Consider the following 23,644-nt stretch of genomic DNA (forward strand, 5'->3'; position numbering starts at 1 on the left):
GAGTTTTGAATCTTGGCCAATCTGACTGGTGTGAGGTGGAATCTCAGGGTTGTTTTGATTTGCATTTCCCTGATGGCTAAGGATGTCAAGCACTTCCTCAGATATTTCTCAGCCATTCAATATTCCTCAATTGAAAATGTTTTGTTTAGCTCTGTACCCCATTTTTAATAGGGTTATTTGATTCTCTGGTATCTAGCTTTTTGAGTTCTTTGTATACCTTAGATATTAGGCCTCTATCTGATGTGGAGTTGGTAAAGATCTTTTCCCATTCTGTTGGCTGCCGTTTTGTTTTTTTTGACAATGTCCTTAGCCTTACAGAAACTTTGCAATCTCATTAAGTCCCATTTGTTAATTTTTGACCTTAGAGCTTGAGCCATCGGTGTTTTGTTCACAAAATTTTCTCCTGTGCCTATATGTTCTAGAGTTTTCCCTACTTTCTCATCTAATAGTTTCAGTGTATCTGGTTTAATGTGGAGATCTTTGATCCACTTACACTTGAGCTTTGTACAAGGAGATAAGAAAGGGTCTATTTTCATTTTTTTGCATGTTGAGTGCCAGTTGGACCAGCACCATTTGTTGAGAAGGCTGTCCTTTTTCCATTGAATGTTTATGTCTTTTTTGTCAAAAATCAGGTGATCATATATGTGAGGGCTCATTTCTGGATCTTCTATTCTATTTCATTGTTTTACATGCCTATTACTGTACCAGTACCATGCAATTTTCAGCACAATTGCCTTGTAATATAGCTTGAGGTCAGGGATAGTGATTCCTGCAGATGTTTTCTTGTTGTTGAGGATGGATTTCGCTATTCTAGGTCTTTTGTTGTTCCATATGAAATTGCACATTGATCTTTCCAATTCCATGAAGAACTTTGTTGGAATTTTGATGGGGATTGCATTGACTCTGTAGATTGCTTTTGGTAGGATGGCCATTTTTTCCAATCCATGAGCATGGGAGATCTTTCCATTTTCTGAGATCCTCCTCTATTTCCTTCTTTAGAGGTTTGAAGTTCTTGTCGTACAAGTACATAATTTCTCTTAACATCAATGAACTCCAATATTCAATAAAAAGACATAAACTATCAGACTGGATATGTAAACAGTATCCAGCATTTTGCTGCATACAGTATACTCAGAGACTAAGACATACACTACCTCAGAGTAAAAGGCTGGGAAAAAGCCTTCCAAGCAAATGGGTCCAGGAAACTAGCTGGAGTAGCTATTCTAATATTAAATAAAATAGATTTTCAACCAAAAGTTATCAAAAAAGATAAGGAAAAACAATTTTTGTTCATCACTGGAAAATCTGTCAAGATGAACTTTCAATCTCGAACATCTATGCTCCAAATAAAAGGCCACCCATATTTATAAAAGAAACCCTACTTAAGTTCAAAGCACATATTACACCACATACAATAATAGTGGGAGACTTCAACACCTCACTTTCTTCAATGGACACATAGATCATGGAGACAGGAAATGAACAGAGACACTGTGAAACTAGCAGGGGTTATGAACCAACTGGAATTAATAGACATCTACAGGACATTTCATCCCAAAACAAAAGAATATACTTTCTTCTCAGCACCTCACAGTATCTTCTCCATAACTGACCATATAGTTGGTCACAAAACATGCTTTATCCAATACAAGAAGTTCAAAATACTCCCCTGCATTCTATCAGATCACAATGGCCTAAGACTTGTCTTTAATAACAACAAAAACAAAAGAAGCTAACATACACATGAAAGCTGAAAAATGCTCTGCTCAATGCCAACATGGCCAAAGAAAGAAATCAAGGATTTTTTTATAATTTGATAAAAATGACACCACTACATATCCAAATTTATGAAATGAAACCAGTACTTAGAGAAATCTCATAGCTCTAAGTGCCTTCAAAAAGAAACTGGAGAGAGCATACACTAGCAGCTTGACAGCACAACTGAAAGACCTAGAACAAAAAGAAGCAGATCAAAGATTACTAGACAGCAGGAAATAATCAAACTCAGAGCAGAAGTCAACCAAATAGAGACAAAAAGAACTATACAAAGAATCAACAAAACCAAGGGCTGTTTTCTTTTTCTTTTTTTAAATAAAATGAACAAGCTCTAAAAACCCTTAGCCAGACTAACTAGAGGGTACAGAGTATACCAATTAACAAAATCAGAAATGAAAGGGGGAACACAACAACAGAACCTGAGGAAATTCAAGTAATCATCAGATTCTAATACAAAAGCCTATACTCAACAAAGCTGGAAAATCTGAAAGAAATGGAAAAACTTTTTATACAGAAATCAGATACCAAAGTTAAGTGAGGATCAAATAAACAATCTAAACAGTCCCATAACACCTAAAGAAATAGAAGCAATCATCAAAAGCCTCCCAACCAACAAAAGCCCAGGACCAGATGCATTTAGTGGCCCTTACTTAACATAATAAAAGCAATATACAGCAAACCAGAAGCCAACATCAAACTAAATGGAGAGAACTTGAAGCAATCCCATTAAAATCAGGGACTAGACAAGGCTGCCCTTTCTCCCCCTACCTATTCAATATAGTAGTGTAAGTCCTGGCCAGAACAATTAGACAACAAAAAGAAATCAAAAGATTTCATATTGGAAAGGAAGAAGTCAAAATATCATGATTTGAAGATGATATGATAGTATACTTAAATGACCTGAAAACTTCCATCAGAGAACTTTTACAACTAATTAACAACCTTACCAAAGTGACTGGCCATAAAATTAACTTAAAAAAATGAGCCACCTTCCCCTATGCAATGGATGAACAAGTTGAGAAAGAAATTATGGAATCGACACCCTTCATAATACTCACAAAGACTATAAAATAACTTGGGGTTACCCCAACCAAGCAAGTGAAGGATCTGTATAACAAGAACTTCAAGACTCTGAAGAATGAAATTGAAGATGATCTCAGAAGAAGGCAAGATCTCCCTTGCTCATGGATTGGCAAGATCAACATTGTAAAAATGGATATCTTGCCAAAAATAATCTATCAATTCAATGCAATTCCCATTAAAATTCCAACTCAATTCTTCATAGAGTTGGAAGAAGCAATTTTCAAATTCATCTGGAATAACAAAAAAATCAAAAATCTTAGAATGGCATAATGTATTCTCAAGAATAAAAACACTTCTGAGGGAATCACCATCCCTGATATCAAGGCATATTACAAAGCAATTGTGATAAAAAAAATGAATGGTATTAGTACAGAAATAGGCAGGTAGATCAGCGGAAGAGAACCGAGAACCCAGAAATGAATCCATATATCTATGGTCACTTGCTCTTTAACAAAGGAGCTAAAAACATTCAATAGAAAAGGAAAGCCTCTTCAACACATGATGCTGTTTCAACTAGCAGTCAGCATGCAGAAAAATGCAAATTGATTCACTCCTTGTACAAAGCTCAATTCCAAGTATATCAAAGAAATCCACATAAAACAAGATACATTGAAACTAATACAACAGAAAATAGAAAATAGCCTAGAACACATAGGCACAAGAAAAATTTTTTCTGAACAGAACACCAGTGGCTTATGCTCTAAGATCAAAAAACGACATACGGGACCTCATGAAATTGTAAAGCTACTATAAGGCAAAGAACTGTATCAAAAGGATAAAACAACAACCAACAGATTGTTTGTTTAACAATCTTTAACAATCTTATATCTGATAGTGGGCTACTATCCAATATATACAAAGAACTCAAGAAGTTAGACACTAGAGAATAAAATAATCCTATAAAATTGCAGTACAGAGCTAAACAATGAATGGCCGAGGAGCACCTAAAGAAATTTTCAACATCTCTAGTCATCAGGGAAATGCAAATAAAAATAACCCTGAGATTCTACCTAACACCAGTCAAAATGACTAAGATAAAAACTCAGGTGAAAGCAGATGCTGGTGAGGATGTGGAGAAAGAGGAACACTCCTCCACTGTTGGTGGGGTTGTAAGCTGGTACAACCACTCTGGAAATCAGTCTGGCGGTTCCTCAGAAAATTGCACATAGTCCTACCTGTAGACCCAGTTATCCCACTTCTGAGCATATACCCCAGAGATGCTTAAACATACAGTAAGGACACATGCACCACAATGTTCTCACCAGCCCTATTTATAATAGCCAAAAGTTGGAAAGAACCCAGATGACCTTCAGTAGATGAATGGATACAAAAAATGAGGTATACTTATACAATGGAGTACTACTCAGCTATTAGAAACATGACTTTATGAAATTCCTAGGTAAATGGATGCATCTAGGTAATATCATCCTGAGTGAGGTAACCCAATCACAAAAGAACTGACATAATATGAAGTCAATGATAATAGCCATAAAGCTCTGAATACCCCAGAAACAACTTGAAGGCCATATGAAACCCACGAATAAGAAAGGCCAAATAGTAAAAGCCTCTGTTCTTCTTAGGAAAAAATATAAATGTATAGCACCCTCTCAGAGTGTGGTACACCTGGACCTTAAATCATTAATAAACCAAGAGCTATGAATATATTCTTTTGGCAATTTTTGGTATTCAAAGATCATTATGTTTAATCTATACTCACAAAGAAAACTGTTTCCATGTAACATTCTATTCTACATGTACTTTATGCTTATGGTAACTAGTGAGATTTCAATGCCTGCTATCAAACCTCTAAAAGAATTGCTAAAATGCTTTTAAAAATCTGTACATGTACCTCTCTTTTTAAAATAAAGTTGAAAGAAAAAAAAACTTGGTCCTATTATTCTTACATCCCCTCCAGAAGTTATGAATTCTGGAGAGCTAACTTCAGCATCCTTAACACATGTTTAAAGAGTTCTCTTCGATTGCTTCCTCTTTAGTATGCTACCTTTGGTGGGAAGTGGGAATTGGAGTGGGGTTGGGTTCTTACTGAAGCCATCCATGCCTCCCTTTCTCAACCATATATCTGAGCTAAGAGATATCAAAGCAAAAAGTATATCATATCTTCCTTGCTCTTTACAGTCAGGGAGAGCACAGATGATGAGCTTCCATATGGTTTTGGTGACAGTACAGGCCATGTACAAGACCTTTAGCTACTGTAAGACCACCTGCCTAGAAAAAACCCTTGGAGGCTGCCCAGACTACATGCATCACCATGTGCCTTAGGTGATAGCACAGGATGCTCACTTCATCATGGTCTCCATTGGCAGCAGGGAAGGTGGACATCAACATGGCTTCAGGCTGCAGTGCAGATCTGGATATCATCATGGCCTTGGGTGGCAGAAGACCTTTTTATAGCCTTATATCCTTATCAGAGACAAAATATAAAGGCAGTTTCTAGGATCAATACAGTGGTAGTTGTCACAATATTATGTATGGTATTCACAAGCTACACAGATTATAAAAATTATTAATTTCTAAGCCTAATCATCCGTCCAAGATTCTATATGTTCCTTCACTTCCAGAGAACACAGAGAACACAAGGAAGCCTGAATGCTTCATTATCAGAAGTAGTGTCTCTGGTGTTCTTCCTACTGCTGAGGAATGATTGTGGACATTTACAAATTGAATTCTTCCTTTATACCCCTTAAATTTCTTTTAGAGCAAAAGATAAAGAGAATTCAGTGTATGACAGCATCTTGATGCTCAAACACCTGTTTTCCCCAGGCAGAAATTCTCCAATATACCAAAGGTTTGGTTTTCTTTAGTGATGTTTAATAGGTAAGATTTTTCTCTTTGCTGATTTTCTTTAGTGCTGTTTGATAGTGGTGCGAATTTCTCTTTGCCACCTTCCATTCCACACACTTACTTTCCTCGTTTTCTTTAAAGGTTGTAAAGTTCTGTAAGCAAGCTTCAGATGGTGGCTTCTGGTTTCCTAGAATGATATACACTTCTGAGCACAGTCACCTAAATGAGTTCACACACAGACAAGCACAATATCATCACTGCAAACAGTAGTCATTATGTAGAGAGTAGGATCAAAATTAAATTGCATTAAAAATAGAAGTCTTGATAACAGTGATTCAATATCTCGTGAGACTCCCATTTGCTCTCTTTCTATAGTTGAAAATGTGGTTTCAGAGTTCTTGTTCTAATTTTTTCCTTTTATTTTTAATTAAATATGTGTTTTATAACTATTCTGTCCTTTTCTCATTTCCAGTGTAAAAGGGATTAAAGAATTCACATCCCTGGCACTGGAGATGCATTGGTGACCATTGTGACTTTTCACAAGTTCAGGAAACTTGACAAAATACTTTATAGCAATGGTGGACTAATTTTGTATTTTATTATAAATTAGAAAGGGAGAGAAACCCAAAACTTTAGTTTGACACAAATTCTATAATCCATTCTTTTATCATTTATGACCAAAAACAACTGTATAATCCACACCTTTGGTCAGAAGGTTATTCATTATTCACTGAATTTACTTTGGATTTGCCCTCTGCAAGAACATTTATAACTATTTTTACATCAATGTAAAAACAGATAACTCCTAGCAAAATTTATATTTTAATGAAGTTAATAAATAAATACCATGTATATGAAATACAAACACTCTATAACATTCTTCTTGTCTACCAGTTAGCTAGACAAAGGTTTTATTCAATGTGGTCTTACTTAATGTCTTAGTCAAGTCATGGCGGTTTTTATCTTTGATAATGTACTTTATATCATTTTGAAATACATATATCTATATCTATATCTATATCTATATCTATATCTATATCTATATCTATCTATCTATCTATATCTATATATATATCAATATCTATATCTATATATATATCTATATATATATATATATATATATATATATATATATATATATATATATATATATACTAGTATAAACCTTCCTTATCTGTGTTTTCAGCTTTAAATATATAGACATTTTTTTTACATTTCAGCATTTACATAGCAATCATCTGTATCTATACCCTCTGGTAAGACAGTAAAATGCTTCAAACTGTGGAACTATTTTGCTGACATGAAATGAAAATCTGGCAAATATTTTTTAGACATATCCTTTATGAGAATATGGATTGGTGCAAATTATACAGGTAATTTCCAAAGATGATTGTTTCTGAATGATTATACTCATGTATAAATCTATCTTGCCCCTCAATTGAAAACATATAACTGAAATTTCTCTCAGTTTCCTCAGGTCACCAGCTCCTATATTCTATGGCTACTTTGCCATTTCCTCTACCCTTCAAACCTAACACATTTGTTTTAGCTTATCTACTTATTTTATTTGTAAAATGCCATAAGATATGAAAACATTGCAATACAAAAACAAACACCAAAAATCCAAAACCAAACCAAACCAATCCAATAACAAAAACAATAACAGAACCCCAGAACGTTTTAAATAAGTGCACATCTCTTCCTATTTCTCTTTTGCTCACATGGTAGAGGACTCCTTTTGCCCTACATTTCATGCAATTCTTTCTCCCTAATTGCTAGATTCCTCCATTACTACTCTACCCTTTTCAACTTCCGCATAGTTCCAATCTTTTCCTGTTGGTTCTTTAATGAAACAAACCTTTGTCTGTCTGCTGGTCTTTGAGGAAACACTCTACGTACCCTTTCTTCTGGTCAACACAGTAGACATTTTTTTTGTAGTAACATTCAATCATTCTTCTACCACACAATACCAGAAAACTTGTACACAATGGTCATTAGTGACCTACTTATGTGAAACCCAGTTGAGAATTACCATTTTTTTCCTGTTAATAGTTAATAACTTTTTGCCATCTTATTTTTAAAAGACAATCTTACTTTAGTACCCAAGGAATTTTGTGTATTTTTTCTCCTAAAAACAATCTCTTTCTTGCATGCTTTGTTTCTTACCTACTTCTTTCCTTTGCTGTATTTAACATCTTCTTAGTCTTGACAACATTGACATCTGCAGTATTAAGTGGCATTTCTACCCTGTTTAGATGATTCAGCTTTCTAATAATAGACACAATGCCTTTATACTTATGATAAGCTTTCAAAGCATTAGAGCTGGGCAAATATCTACCCTCTAATTTATTAGCATCTACTTACTTATCAATAGCTCTGAGTTATATCTTACTATGTTCCATCTGGACTGCTCTTAACTGCAACAGGGCCACCCTTATGGCCAAGTTTTTATGACTCAACTACCACACGGCATCTTTTCCTCTCTCCACCATTCTCTTCTCTCTCATGGTCCTCCTCAGATCCCAAGACTGGGCAGTGAAATCTCACCTAGCTATCTTCTACCCACCAATTGGCTGTTGTCATCTTTATTCAAACAATATTTTTAAAGTAAGAGCAATTCTATATAGAGTCACAGTGTACATGAGGATTCTTTTATCGCTGAAGAAAATGAGGCCATTATTTAGCATCACAATGCATAGCAACAAACCAAATGCCAACATACTTCACTAATTCACAAACTTGTTTTGTCCATTCAAGTATTGTAGCTAATGTTTTTGTGTATCTTTTTATTTGGTCACATAGTAATCTTGAAGTTAATATGCTCAATATTGTGTTCATTATCAACTGTGCTTTTGTTCTTTATGCTTCCATACCCAAAACAATTGGTGATTCTTTCGTGTTCTGATTCTGTGAAAGACACCATTTTCCAAGGAGTAAAATGAGGAAATTTTCCTTGTACTAACAACTGTGCTCTTCATCCAAATAATCATAATTCCCCTTGGTTCTATTTTATAGACACATCGATTGTGCCCTATAGTTTACAAGAACTTCTGTCCCTCAACTATATTTTTATCTTGTTTATTTGATGACAAGAATGCTGGGAGATTTGCATGAAATCTAGATCTGATTATGCTTGAATCTTCTTTAACCTTTCTGTGAGTCTCAGTGACAGATGAGACAAAATGCAGATGCCTTGACATAGACAGTGGACTATTCCCCCAATGTCATATAATCCAGGCCTTAGACAATTCCCTTTACTTATCATTATGTCTAAACCCATTATACTTCCTGGACACATAATAAACAATATAAAGCAATCTTGTATTAGGTAACTGAACACTGAAGTAGTTTAAATCTATCTTATATCTTTGCCCCAAATGATGCTTTTAAACCATCTCTATTATCACATGACATGAGAGTGCTCTTTTTGGCATGGAGTCCTTCCAACATTTCTTGACATCACATTAATTTTCTGTTGATTTGTAAGCAGGAAGCTGAGTAACTTCATACTCCCTTTGGTGATCTTGTACTATTATACTTAGACAATTCAATTCCAATATCTAAAAGCTTTTTCGGTCATAAATGTTGCAATGAATTTTGGGTAATTTATGTCGATGAAATTTATTCTGAGTTGACATTAAACTAGTCTTCCTTTTCATTTCTTCTATTCCATGAATGATCTTACAATTCACCACATACATATTAATGTATTTGATTATGGGGTGCTATCTCAGACCCTGAGGTATAACTTACATTCATGACATTTGCACGGGATTAACTTTCTAAAATATGCAAAGCTTAAAACTAAAAGCCATTTTCCTCCAGGGATTTGGATTAGGAATTCTGAACTTGTACTAACCTTAATAAAGTGAATTGAAGTCTATAAAGCTTTTTTTTTTTTGAAATGTGACCCTCTCTGAAATAATCTATTTGAATGAAAGTTAACTTTTATAGAGTAAATTGGTATGTATGCTTTTCAGAATGTTTGTTGTGTACAAGTGGGCTGCCTTTAAAATTCAAACATTCTCTATATTGTATTAATCTGGTCACTGTAATTCGGGCAAATAATAACAGATTCGCTGTTCTTTTCAATAAAGTATTTGTAAGGGCTCTTGCTTTTTAGGCTGTCACTGGTCGCCCAGTGATGCGACTCAGTGGTCTTTCACAGCTACCAAATTACCAAAGATCAACTATTTTGCAGGCAAGGTATTCAAGGTTTATGGAGATAAATAGAAACATGCTGGGAAAGAGAGCAAAGTCTATCAAAAGTTCATTGCCCCGTGTGTGTGTGTCATCACTCACAGTTTTTGCATTTCACTCATTACCTATGCAATTGTATACATTGGCTCAACTAAATCTAATTGGTGCTCTATTTTACACCAACCCATGCCTACACAGCAATTAGAAATTTTCAGGGTATTTCTTCCATTTTCTTGACAGTGCTGCCTTCCTAGACTGTCATTTATGTTGGCTTGCATTCAAAGATCTTCAAAATAGTCATCAAGCAGCCCTCAGTAATTAGAAGAGCATTCTAGTATTTAAAATCAATTTTTGGTAACCAAAGAGCCTCAAGTAATGTATGCATATTAAAATGTTACTGTCCACTCCTGGATAGATTTAAATATTCTCCATGGAGACTGTTTGACTTTAATATTTTATGGTGTTTATTTGAAACATAGGAAAAAACCCAACATTTTGAAGGTCAAACTTATATAGTAGGTATGATTTCTGGTTATGCTCTTGCTAAGTAAGATTTTATCCTGTGAAAGAAAGTTCAATGAATTGTTTAAATTTAATTAACATATCATTGAAAGGAAATAAAAATATTGACTTATGTAATTGTCTTATTCCTCTCCTTTTCGAGATGAAGCATATTTGTTTATTTTAATTTATACAAGCATAGAGACAATATTGACTTTATGCACATATTTTAAGATACACTTTTATTACACATACAATGTTATTTATCCTAAAAGGCTTATTATTTATATTTACTTATTATACAGAATAATTGAAGCTTAGTGTTTTGATTGAAGCAAATTAGTTGGTATTTCCCATTTTTGTAAGTGCTCATTGTTTTATAAAATTATTTAAATAAAAAATGCCTCTAACAGTTTCAGCTTTAATTTTAAAGCATTTAATTTCATATCAGTGAGAAATACTTATTAAGCATCACATGACAACATTTGTAACTACTGGCATGACCTCTGTTACTACTACTGCTGAATGTCTTGGATCAGAGCTATTCGTGTTCTTACGCACTGCATACTTTACTCTTAAAAGTTTTAGCAGACCTAAGAAAAAATATTTTTATTGGCTATTTTCTTTACTTATATTTTAAATGTTATCCCTTTTCCCGGTTTCTCCTCTGGAATCCTCCTATCCCAATACCCCCCTCCCCAACTCTGAGAGTGTTCCCCCACCCACCCACCCACTCCCTCCCATATCCCTGTCCTGGCATTTCCCTACCCTGGGATATTGAGCCTTCACAGGGCCAAGGACCTCACCTCTCCTTGATGCCTGATAAGGCCATCCTCTGTTGCATAAGTTGCTGGAGCCATGGGTCCCTCCATGTGTATCCTTTTGTTGGTGGCTCAACCAGACGCCCCAGAGCTCGCAAAATATTTTTTAAATTTATCCTCTTATACATTGTGTCCCCTTCCCTTTCTCATGCCACTCACCCCTCCATCTTTTCTCTCCGCGAATCTATACTTTGTCTGTTTCCCTTCAGAAAAATGCAGACCTTTTAGGGATCAAGCACTCATCCAAACATGGCTAAAGTTGCTATGCAATTGGGCAGCTGTTTTCATATTAAGGCTGGGCGAGGCCACCCACTAGAAGGAAAAGGGCTCAGCCTCAAAATCTGGCCAAAGAGTCAGACACAGACCCTACTTCTACTTTTAGGATGCCCACTGGAAGCCAAGCTTTGCAACCGTGACATATATTCAGACATAAGAGTCCTAGGAAAGTAGAATAAACCAAAAGCCAGTTCAAATGTTCACATACAATTCTGAGTGAAGTACCAGTGCAAATTATTACTTTAGGAAGAATACTGAAAACAATAGAAACTATTTTATATTAAAATATGTGTAGAAATTATGAATATATATGTGCACAAAAGACCATCCATTATAAAGAGAAGTTGAATAAAAATTATATGAATAGATATTCTAAAATTTCTTTTGAAAGCATAGACACATAGTGAACTTAATATACAGAATGTATACTAAATCAGAATGACGCCTGGAAGATTAACCTGGTGTGTACATAAGAATATCACATAAATACATGATTTTTCAAGTTTGAAATGATAATACTAGTAATTCATTCATTATTTGATTAGAACTAGGAAAGAAGGAATTGGAGAAGGAAGAGGAAGAGGAGGAGAGATCAACCATTCAACAATTGTTCTAATAAAGTCTGAAAAATAATATCCTGAACTAATAATAATGTTTACATAATTTAGTTACCCCTTTATACAAGTTGTTATTAATAAAGTATAATGACTGGAGATCAACAGAGGTCAAGAGTACTAGCTTATTTTGCACAGAACCCTTGGGAGATCCACAGCAAATTGTCTGTAATTTCTGTTCCAGAGGATGTGATGCTCTTTTCTGGGACTGGCTTGAGCTTGCTCCTACATGCACGTAACACAAATGCATACACTCAGGTGCTTACACTTACACACATACACATACATATACACACATGCATACATACATACACACACACACACACACACACACACACACGGGTAATTAAATAATTTTTTGGATAATCAAGGATAAAAATTAGACCTTAAAGATAATATGACCCGACAGCTGTCCACATCATAATAAATGATCAAAGTTAGCATTATGAGTCATGATACAAATCAATAATTTGTCTCTTGATATATGTTAATATTTATATGAAGCAACATTATTGACATATATTTAATCCTAATTTAACCATACAAAACATCAAAGTAGAAAATAAGGACATTCTGCAAAATTCCTGGCTTGTATTTTTCTGAATATTATTTTCACAAAGTACACAGAATTTATAAATAATTGATCCTGTCAAAATAAATGTATAGAAATGTGACAACATTAGATACTATAATGTTGAGACAAAGTAAAGGAAGATAAAGAAATCTGTACTTCTGACTCAAGACTTGCAAGCATGATTTATTAAGAATACTCCTATTATTGAGCTGAGGAAGTAGTTCAGTAATTAAAGCTAGGGCCATGAAGAAATGTCAAGAACTCCTTCACTGACTAGAAAAAAAAAAAAAAAAAAAAACACAACATAATACAAAAGTGAGAAAAGTTAACTGGGCACGTCTCAAAATAATAGTCTCTAAACACAATGAACCTATTAAAAAATCTGTGTAACAGTGTCAGGAGTAATGGTTCAAAACTTAAACTCAAAGATATAACCAGCCACTACCAGAGCAGGGGAGTCAGTCTGACAGTATCCATAGATTTTTGACAAGTATCCACCAGATAGGGTCCCTCATTCACTACTGATAGAAGTTTGAAATCATAGAAACTGATGAATCAGAAACTGTTAGTATGTACCAAACAAAATCTGAACAAAGTTTTTTTTTTACTGCATTTAATTTCTTTTTTAATGACATTTTTATTATTTCATTTATTTACATTCCAAATCTTGCCTTCTTTCCTGTTCTCACTTCACAAGTTCTTCACCCCATTGCGACCACATCTTTTGTATTTAATTTTTATTCATTATTAGTGCTACCTAATTTTATGTCAACTGATTATAAACTAGAGTCTTCTGAGGAAAGAAAACGTCAATTGAGAAAATACCCCCATGAAATTGGCCAGTGGTCAAGCCTATGGTACATTCTCTACCTTTTTATTTATTTTATTTATTTACATTTCAAATGTTATCCACCTTTCCAGTTTCTTCTCTGCAAACATCCTATTCTATCCCCCTCCCCCTGCCTTTATGAGGGTGCCTCTCCACCCACCCATTCCTGCCTCAACTCCCTAGCATTCCCCAACCTTGGTCATTGAGCCTCTACAGGATCAAGGGCTTCCCCTTCCATTGATTCCAAATAAGACAATCCTCTGCTACAAGGGAAGCAGGAGCCATGGGTCCATCCATGTATACTCTTTAGCTGGTGGTTAAATTTCTGTGAGCTGTGAAGGGTCTGATTTGTTGATATTGTTGTTCTTCCTCCTGGCTTGCAAACCCATTCAGTTCCTTCGGTCCTTCCCCTAATTCCTCCATTGGGGTTCAGGTGCTCAGTGTGATGATTGGCTGTGAGCATTCAGACCTGTACTGGTCAGGCCCTGGCAGAGCTTTTCAGAGCTTTTCCGGGGACAGCTATACCAGGTTTTTGTCAGCAAGTGGTTCTTGGCATCATTAGCAATAGCATCTACATTTTTTTTTATTGACTGATATGCTGGGGGCCTAGCCTATTGTGGATGCTGCCAGGGATTTGGTATGGTGTCTACGAGAAAGCAAATAGAGAACACCCGAAGCAGCAAGCCAATAAAAACTATTTCATTGTCTTTGCATTGGTTTTTGCTTCTGGTTCCTGAACCGAGTTTTTGCCATGATTACCCCCAGTAATCATGATATGGAACAGTAAACTGAAAGAAAACATTTTCTTCCCAAGTTACATTTTGTCATGGTGCTTTATAATAGTAATAGGTTCCTTAACTAAAACAATATTCATCTGAAACTTATAAATTCATAAAAAGACTCAGGAAAGTATTAGTTATACCAGTATATTTTTTCACGTTTACAATTACTTCTAAACTTATTATCTTAACTTGTTTTTGATAAATCACCCCACTGTTTATTTATTAATTAATTGTAGTAGTTAAGGTATTATTATATCTCACAAGGGACTTCAAATTGTCATGAACCATCTACATTTTTCCAATAGTAATCTGGGTATTTAAAATATTGTGAAAAGCAAAATTAATATGCCCTAGGAATTTGTTATTCAGCCAATGGCCAGACAATAAACAATAAATCAATGCACATTTTAGCTGAAACTAGGTGATGTGTCTCCTGTGGATTTATCGGAAAGGGAACAGAACAGAAAATAATGTTAGGTACAGAAGAATGGAAGCCATAGTCAACTAACAGGATTGTCAATATAGCTAAGACAGAGCTAAATTCCTATGATGCAACTGTAGCTGGGCAGAGCTCATCTGAACAACATTAGTAATGCAAAATCTGTCAGATGCCATTTGAAAAAATATTCATTAGTGTTGTGGCAAGATGTTTTCTCACTTTTAAATGTTTATTCTGGAGACTGTGCAGAAGGCAGATTTAAAAGGTCATGTATATGAAGCAGGGAGTACTTACTGCTCAGTACTACTTCTCTTCCACCATGCACATCTGGAATACATTTCACTTATGTTTCTTACTTTTCCCACTGCAGAAACTACATAGCCAAGGTAATCTATGATGCATACACACCACAGTCAAACAGATCCATCTACAGATTAACAAATCCCATCACTTCAGAGTTCTTATATGTTGTCTTACCTCAATGGCACTAAGGATTACATCATGCTCTTTCATGGACCTACTTATTCCAATCTCACTACTTTTGTAATTCCTACTACTCTCTTGACATTGTACCAACTTGCCTGCCCTGCTGTTTTCTTAAACATAGTCAATAAGGCAATTCTTAGCTCTTTGCATTTCCTCTATTGGCATAAGCTCTTTTCTTCTTTCAGGTCAAATGAATAATAAATAAATAAATGAACAAAGAGACAAATGATAATGACTTATTAGGACTGTGTCTGGACACATATTTAATTTTTCTGGTTTTATAATTCACCATTTCTGTGCTTGAAGTGAGGTGGTAGTATATATAATTATACTATAGTCCATACATAATTCTGACTGTCATATTTTGTTTATTATCTATATCACTCAACTAAACATATCCATTTTTATGTAAAGAATTCTTTCACATTGTATTGCCAATATTTTGAAGAGTATATAGAAAGCATCAGACTATAAGATCTTATACACTGAGTGAATGACTGGATAAAATTATATAATGAACAAAGAAATGATAGACTTTAAAAGAGATAACAATGGATGTGTAGTGTAGAATACAAGCAGAATGAAAATGTAGATGAAGTAGGATTTTTCTTTGTTTTTACTATTTAATTAAGTAATGGAGATGAAGAAGATATGGTCCAAACATAGTTATATCAGTAATTTTGGAATAGATAAGAAATCGATTCAATTTTTCTGCCATTTGAACAGGGAGATCCTTTAAAACACATGATTTGTAAAGATTTATAGAACACATCTTTGCCATTTTAGAATAAAACAGAACACTATATGGAATGAGGACTAGTAATTGAATCAGCATGACAAGACATTAATATATGATGAAATGAAAGTATATAACATTAGAATGAAGGAGCTAAAGGCTTTCCCCTCAATTGCATCAAAGCAACTTGTGCAAGTGCTTTAGAGAAAAAAGTGCCTAAGGATACTACTGAAGAGATTACAGAGGATATAAGACCTTTATAGAATTTTTCATGAGGAAGAACTTGTAACATATTTTCTAATTAGTTTCTGTGGGTGGTTTGTATCTTAGTGTGACTGAGTCTCCTAACAGAATACAACCGTCCAAGTAGCTTAAACAACCAGAGTTCTATTCCCACACTTCTGGAGGTTCAGTGTCTAAAGCCAACACACTGGCTAAGCTTGTTTCTAAGAAGCATTCTTTTACCTGCTTGCCAGTATCCATCTTCCCTTTGTGTTACCTTATAGCTTTTTCTATACTTGTGAAGAAATAAGAGAGCTCTAAAAAGTCTCTTTCCCAATGCATATGTAATAACTCACAATAATGGCATTGTCTATTAACAATATTACTCTGAAAGTTGTGTCTCCATACATACCACCATATGAAGTTTCATCCCAACATAAAAAAAATACATGGAGTGACACAATATTCAGCCAATAGTGTGATATATTACTTCACAAATTTTGGGTCAATTTACATAATACATACAGACACACTGGAAGAATAATTTAAAATATTAAATCAAAGGGAAATTACTGTTACAGGAGCCTTGATAATAATGAGCTAATTATTTTTTGGTCTTAGCTCTTAGTTTTCTAGAACTTTAATATAAAAATAAATTTTGTTAAAGGAACAAAGAGCTCAAGGAAGATGAAATAATGACACAGGAAAAACTATTGAAGGAATAAAAGGAGAAGAAATACAAAGTTAGGTATTATAAGCAAGCTTTTATTATTGCTCTGGAATTCAAAGACATTATATTTGAGGCAGTCAGAAATAATCTTAACTAAAACTCTGAACTGAAAATAGATGACCTAAATGAACACTTCTTGTGGCTTCCAACAAATATTGTGTGTTGAATGTTATCACGATCTTTAATCTTAGCTCAGAAAAGATTTTATTACCGTGTGCACGTCTGTGTGTGTGTGTGTGTGTGTGTGTGTGTGTATGTGTGTGTGTATGTGTGTGTGTGTGTGTGTGTGTCTGAGATAAGCTAAGCAGTGTTTTTTAGAACATGTTGACTAAAGCAAGAAAAGACTTCAGGGAGTCTGAAGAAAAGAATAATTAAAATGTTTGACAGATCATCAAATATTACATTTCAAATAGCCTTTAACAAATTTTCTCATTATGTTGTAAAATTTTATGATCTACACTATAGATTTTTTTGAATTAACACATTTCTTCTGAGATATGGGTAAAAAGAAGTTAATAATTTGTCCTTGAAAACATGAAAAATATAATCCAACAACTTAGACAAAATTTGCTTGAGAATTGGAAAACCACTTTTTATCATACATTTCAGAAAGATATTGTATATTTTATTAAAACATTATTATATATGATATAATTATATATAGTAATTATATAGTAATTATATAATGGTATACTTATTCTATTATATAAAATGTCATATACAATATATTAATATAATAATATATTATATTATTAATGCAATATATAAGCTATTTTTCATGTCATGGAATCTGAAAAATCTTTTTCAATTCCTAGTGCTATGACAAATCTTTAAGCATTAAGCAAATTCAATGATTAATATTAATTGTCAACATGATTGGATTGAGTAATGATTATTATAATAGTCAATTGCAAGTCTAGTTATGTCTGTGTATACAAATCGAGTCTATTACTCAGTGAGTTGGACTGCGAAGTTTGATCTAATCAGTACATTAATGCCATGGTGTTGGGAGACAATGATGGGAAGAAGATGGGTTATATGGAAGAAGTATGCCACTTGGGATTTATTTATAAGGCTTTACATTGAGTGTTTTGGATACCATGGTGAGAAGTTCTGTGCTCCGCCATATTGATGGAGTCACACTTTGAAACCATGAGCCAAAACAAATAATTCTATCTTTAATTTGTTTATGTCAGCATTATGTCAAAATGATAAAAGTGACTAAGACAACTACTGAGGATTAAAATGGAAAGTCCATCAGTATTAGCCTTGTTCAACTCGTGTTTAGGCAGACATGTTAGTGAGACTTTATGAGTATAGTTTCCAATGTTACTGCAAGATACAATCTCACAGAAAAATCCCAATTCTCTAGCTCATATATTCTTTTTGCCCCCTAGTCTGCAATGATCCCTTAGTCATAGATTGTGTAGTGTTTTGTAAATATATGCATTGGGACTGGACTCTACAAACCTTTATTTTGAGTGGTTTCAGTTTTCTTTAACGGTCTCCATGTGTTGAAAAGAGAAGTTTCCTTGAGGAGTTTTCTGCAATTCTCCCTCTGCTTGTTCCTTACCTAATGCCATTTTGAATCTCACCTGGACTTCCATTTGCTTCAGCACAATTTGAAAATCGTTCATGGCTAGGATCATGTCTGGCCTGACACATCAAACTCTCACAAGTGAGACACTGTTTCTTAGCACAACATCTCTAGGTCAGTCAATACAAAATATCCAAAAGGTGTCCTATTGTTACTCACCAACCCAAGCACTATATTTCTTATATTGAGTTCATCTCAACTTCAGCTAGTGGTGCCTATGGTTTCCTCAAACCTGAATTAAAATACTCAGGTTGCAGGTAAGACAATCTTGCCTCTTAGCTTGAAGCAACTGAGTGAAATCAGGACAGCTTTTGTTTTTGTATTTTATTCTTTGTTTTTTGTTTTTTATTTGTCATGATGCCTTCTGGGATTTGTAAATTATGTGAAGTATTTGAAAAGGCTACAGCTTTATTGAAGATTGCAGTTTGGGACTCTCATCACAGTCAGAATCTCCAGATACCAGAAATCACCACGTTGCTTTCAGGTGCTGAAGTAGGTACTATCATATGCTTTATTTATTCTGGGCCATTTTGTCTCAGGTAAAAATATGAAAAATGATTAATAAGTTTCAAATAAGATGCTGAAAAAATAAGAATCACTCTGCTTGTTCAAAAAAAATGTAAAAAAAAAAAAACAAACCAGATATTGTTCTTTTAGGAACTATATCATTTTTAGTAAATTATTGATATACCATATAAGAAATTATTTGCTAGAGACAGTAGCTTATTAGTGCATCCTTTGTTTCATGAAAGTTTCATTTTGCTGAGAAATTTTATATACTTTTTATACTTCTACAAACACACACACACACACATTCAATTCTTTCTTTCTGTCTCGGTCACTTTTTCTCTGTCTCTGTCTCTTTTTCTCTTTGTCTCTGTCTCTGTCTCTGTCTCTCTCTCTCCCTCTCTCTCTCTCTCTTTCTATATATATTTTCTCATATATATATATATATATATATATATATATATATATATATATATATATATATATGAGTTTAAGGACAGCGTGGACTACAGAGTAAGTTCTAGGATAGCAAGGGATACACAGAATATATATGCATATATATGTACCCATATGTATAATGTACATTATGCAGACCCATACACCCAGAAAGCTCTGAATTCCCTAGAAACAACTCACAGGCCATATGAAGCTCAAGAAAAACAAAGACCAAAAAGATGAAAGCCTCAGTCCTTCTTAGGAAAAAAATTAAGTGTATAGCACCCTCTCAGAGTGTGGTACACCTGGACCTTAAAGAATTAATAATCCAAGCACTAAGAATATAGCTTTGTGGCAATTTTTGGTATTCAAAAATCTTTATGTTTAATCTATACACACCAAGAAATCTCTGGCTATTTCCATGTTTCATTTTGCTCTACATGTACTTTATGCTTATGGCAACTAGTAAGATTTCAATGCATACTATCAAACCTCTAAAAGAATTAAGTACTGACAAAAATATATTCATATAGTGTTATGCCAAAATGCCTTTAAAATCTATACATGTATCTTTCTTTTAAAATGAAGATGGAAGAGAAAAAAAACCAGATACACTGAATCTAATAGAAGACAAAATGGGAAAGAGCCTCAAAAACATTGGCACAGGGGAAAATTTCCTGAACAGAACACCCATGGCTCAGACTCTAAGATAAAAAAGTTGATTAATGGGACCTCATGAAATTAACCATAAAGCTTCTGTAAGGGGGAAAAAAACAATAGGACAAAACAGCAGCCTAAAGGTTGGCAAAAGATCTTTAACAACTCTCCATCCTATGAAGTGCTAATATCCAAAATATGCAATGAACTTAAGAAATTAGACTGCAGAAAACTAGATAGCCCAATAAAAATGGGGTGCAGAACTTAACAGAATTTTCAACTGAGGAATCTTGAATGATTGAGTAGTACCTAAAAAATATTCAATATCCTTGTTCAGCAAGGAAATGCAACTCAAAATGACCCTGAGATTCTACGTTTCACCAATCAGAATGGCTATAATAAAAAATTCAGGTGACAAATTAGGCTGGCGAGAAGGCAGAGGAAGAACAACACTCCTCCATTTGTGGTGGAATTGCAAACTAGTACAACGACTCTGTAAATTAATCAGCTATTTCCTCAGAAATTTAGAAATAGTTCTACCTAAAGATATGTATACCACTCCTAGGCACACACCCAAAAGATGCTTCAACATATAACAAGGATATGTATTCCACCGTGTTCATAGCAGCTTTATCTATAATAGCCAGAAGCTGGAAACAACCCAGATGTCACTCAATGGAAAAATGGATACAGAAAACGTGGTACATGTACACAATGGAATACTGATCAGCTACTAAAATGATGACCTCCTCAATACTGCAGGCAAATGGATGAAACTAGAAAATATAATCCAGAGTGAGGTAACCCAGACCTAAAATGATATATGTAATACCCATTATACAATCAATAGCCCATATGAAGCTTAACAAGAAGAAAGGCTGAAGTGTGGGACAACATAATCTTGGGAGGCAGAAGAAGGCAACTGCATGGGGAAGGGGAAGAAAAGAAGGGACCAGGTATAGGAAAAGACAGAATGTTGCTATTGTCTCCGACCAGCAGAAAATGAGCAATGACACAGCATTCTTCTCAAAGCGGTTTATTCAGGAACCTTACAGTGTGCCAGTGGAAATCTTTCTGTCTCTCTTTCTCTTTTTTCTTTTTTCTTTCCCTTTCAGTTTCTCTTTCTCTTTCTCCCTGCCCCCAAGCCCAGTCCTATTGTCCTGATCTCAAGTCATGGGTGCACCTGCGCAACTCGCACGGTGTGAGTGGCTAATCTCAGGGGCAGGAGGAATTCAGGTGCTAGTCACAAGACTAGGTCGGAGTCCCAAGCATCATCTTGAGACTGCCACCACACCCGCTGTCTACAACAGAAATCCAGAGGGTCAGAAGAATGAATAGAAATATGTAGAATTGGGAAGTGCAGATTGGTGGGTTTGGAGAACCACTAGAAAATAAGTCCTAGATGCCAGGAATGTGAGAGGTCACAAGATCTCAGTGGGGAAGAAGACATTAGCTTAAATACCCAACAGTGGGGAGATAGAACCTAAAGAAACCACCTCCAATAGACAGACATGACTCCCTGTAGAAGGATGGGGCCATCCATCCATCTCAAAAATCTTTAGCCCAGAATTGTTCCTGCCTAAAGAAAATGCAGAAAGTAAACACACTAGGTTCAATAAGTAATGAAGAACTTACATATGAGTCTGAAAAAGTATGCCATTTTTATATTCCACATGAGCTGAATTGAAATATGCAGATCTGTGTGGTTTTAACTTAATTAAAATGATTATGCAATAAGTTTGCTCTATGACATTTTATTAACTCCATTAAGTGCTTTACTGATTAACATTTAAGCTTTATAAAATAGATGTATTTAACAAAACAGATGGTTTAATCACACAGAGAATCGATGACTCATAGTATTTATTTCACTGAACCATCCCTGAGGAAGATAGCATTTTACAAATGACATATATGTGAATGGTTGTTGAGGTTTGGTCTGTTGTTATGTACTGTAATACTAAATACTAGTCCTAGTTGCCACTAGGACAAGAGATTCCTCAAGTCACTTAGAGATCCTGTGTGACCTTGCTCCTTAATGTAAAACTATCGATTGAATAAAGATGATGACAGCTTAAAGCTGGGCAGAAGAGAGGCAGTTGACATTTTGGGTTCCCAGAGTTGGGATCTGAGGAAGAACACAAGAAGAGAGTAGAAAGAAGAGATGATACTATTGGGTAGGTGATTCATGAAAATGTAGCCATGAAGTTTGGCTGATTGCAATTAAAAGCTGCCCAGATGGAACATGGCAAGTTATAATTAGGTGTTATTGATGGGGAAGTATATTTTAATAGCTTAAAAGGTAGATATTTGCCCAACTCTAGACCATTAAAGATTTAAAATATAAAATTGTTTATTATCGGTATGTCTGTGAATGTTCAAATGTGGAGAGGGTAGAAATTCTCCATTCAGATTAAATACCCAATACAAGTTGCTGTCCAGCACTATTTATAAATAAAGTGACTACTTGGTATATTACTGAATGTCCACTTTAAAGCTTATAAAAATTTCAGTGTTCAAAAACATAGAAGCATAATATTTTATGCACTAGGAGGCTTCTACAATGGAAATAATATACACTGTACCATGTTCATCTATATTAAAACTGGCAATATATTCATGGATGATTCCATTATAGATCTCAAATAACTTACCTGAAAAGGTGAGTTAGCTGACTGTTGCTTTAGGATTCACTTTATGATAGATGTGGCTTCTTGTGTGTTGACATGATATTATAAGTATTATTAAATATATTAAACAATTAAAACCTGCTAAAGATGGTATTTGGAAGGTATTTTGAAATTTAGGGCCTGGCCTGGCTTCTGAAGATATTTTCTGCTTCTCATTTTTCAAACTATGAAGAAGGCATATCCACGTCTCAAGCCCAGACAGTCTGGGTTCCTTTCCTCTACAGCCTGCAAGCAATTGTGAACCTTGACAAACCATTTTATAATAACCAGCCTATTAAAAATTCCCTGGAATATATGTTAATCTATTAGTTCTTATTTTTTAATTTTTAGATTGTGTTTAGAATTTCATACATAAATCATGTATTTATATTTTCCACCCCTCTTTCTCCCATCAACTCCCCCTGTGTCTTTACTCCCTTTAAAAAAATCCTGACCCCTTATATTTAATTATTAGTGTTATATCCATATAAACACATATACATACACTGTGTATCAATACATCATATGGAATTCAGCTAGTGTTACTTCTATGTATATATGTTTATGGATAACCACTTTGAATTGGATTACCTATTGAGGGCTGTATCCTAGAGAAGACTAATTCTCCCCTTTTCAGGGGTCATTGATTTTTGATTAGTTCTTTATGTACATGTGGCACAACAGCCTTTCATTGATGTTAGCATGTCAGCTGCTCTTGTAAAAGGTACTATGTTGATATTTCATGGGTGTAACTATCCTGTTGAGTACAGAAGATATTATCTTTCAGCAGGCACTCTAACCATCTGACGATTACCATCTTTCCAATCCATTTTTCATAATGTTCCCTGAGCCTAAGTTTTAAAGATTGTGCTGTGCACATATTAATTAGACCTGGGCAACCCGTAGTT

Source organism: Micromys minutus (assembly GCF_963924665.1).
Source record: "Micromys minutus genome assembly, chromosome: 14".
In the NCBI taxonomy this organism is placed as follows: domain Eukaryota; kingdom Metazoa; phylum Chordata; class Mammalia; order Rodentia; family Muridae; genus Micromys; species Micromys minutus.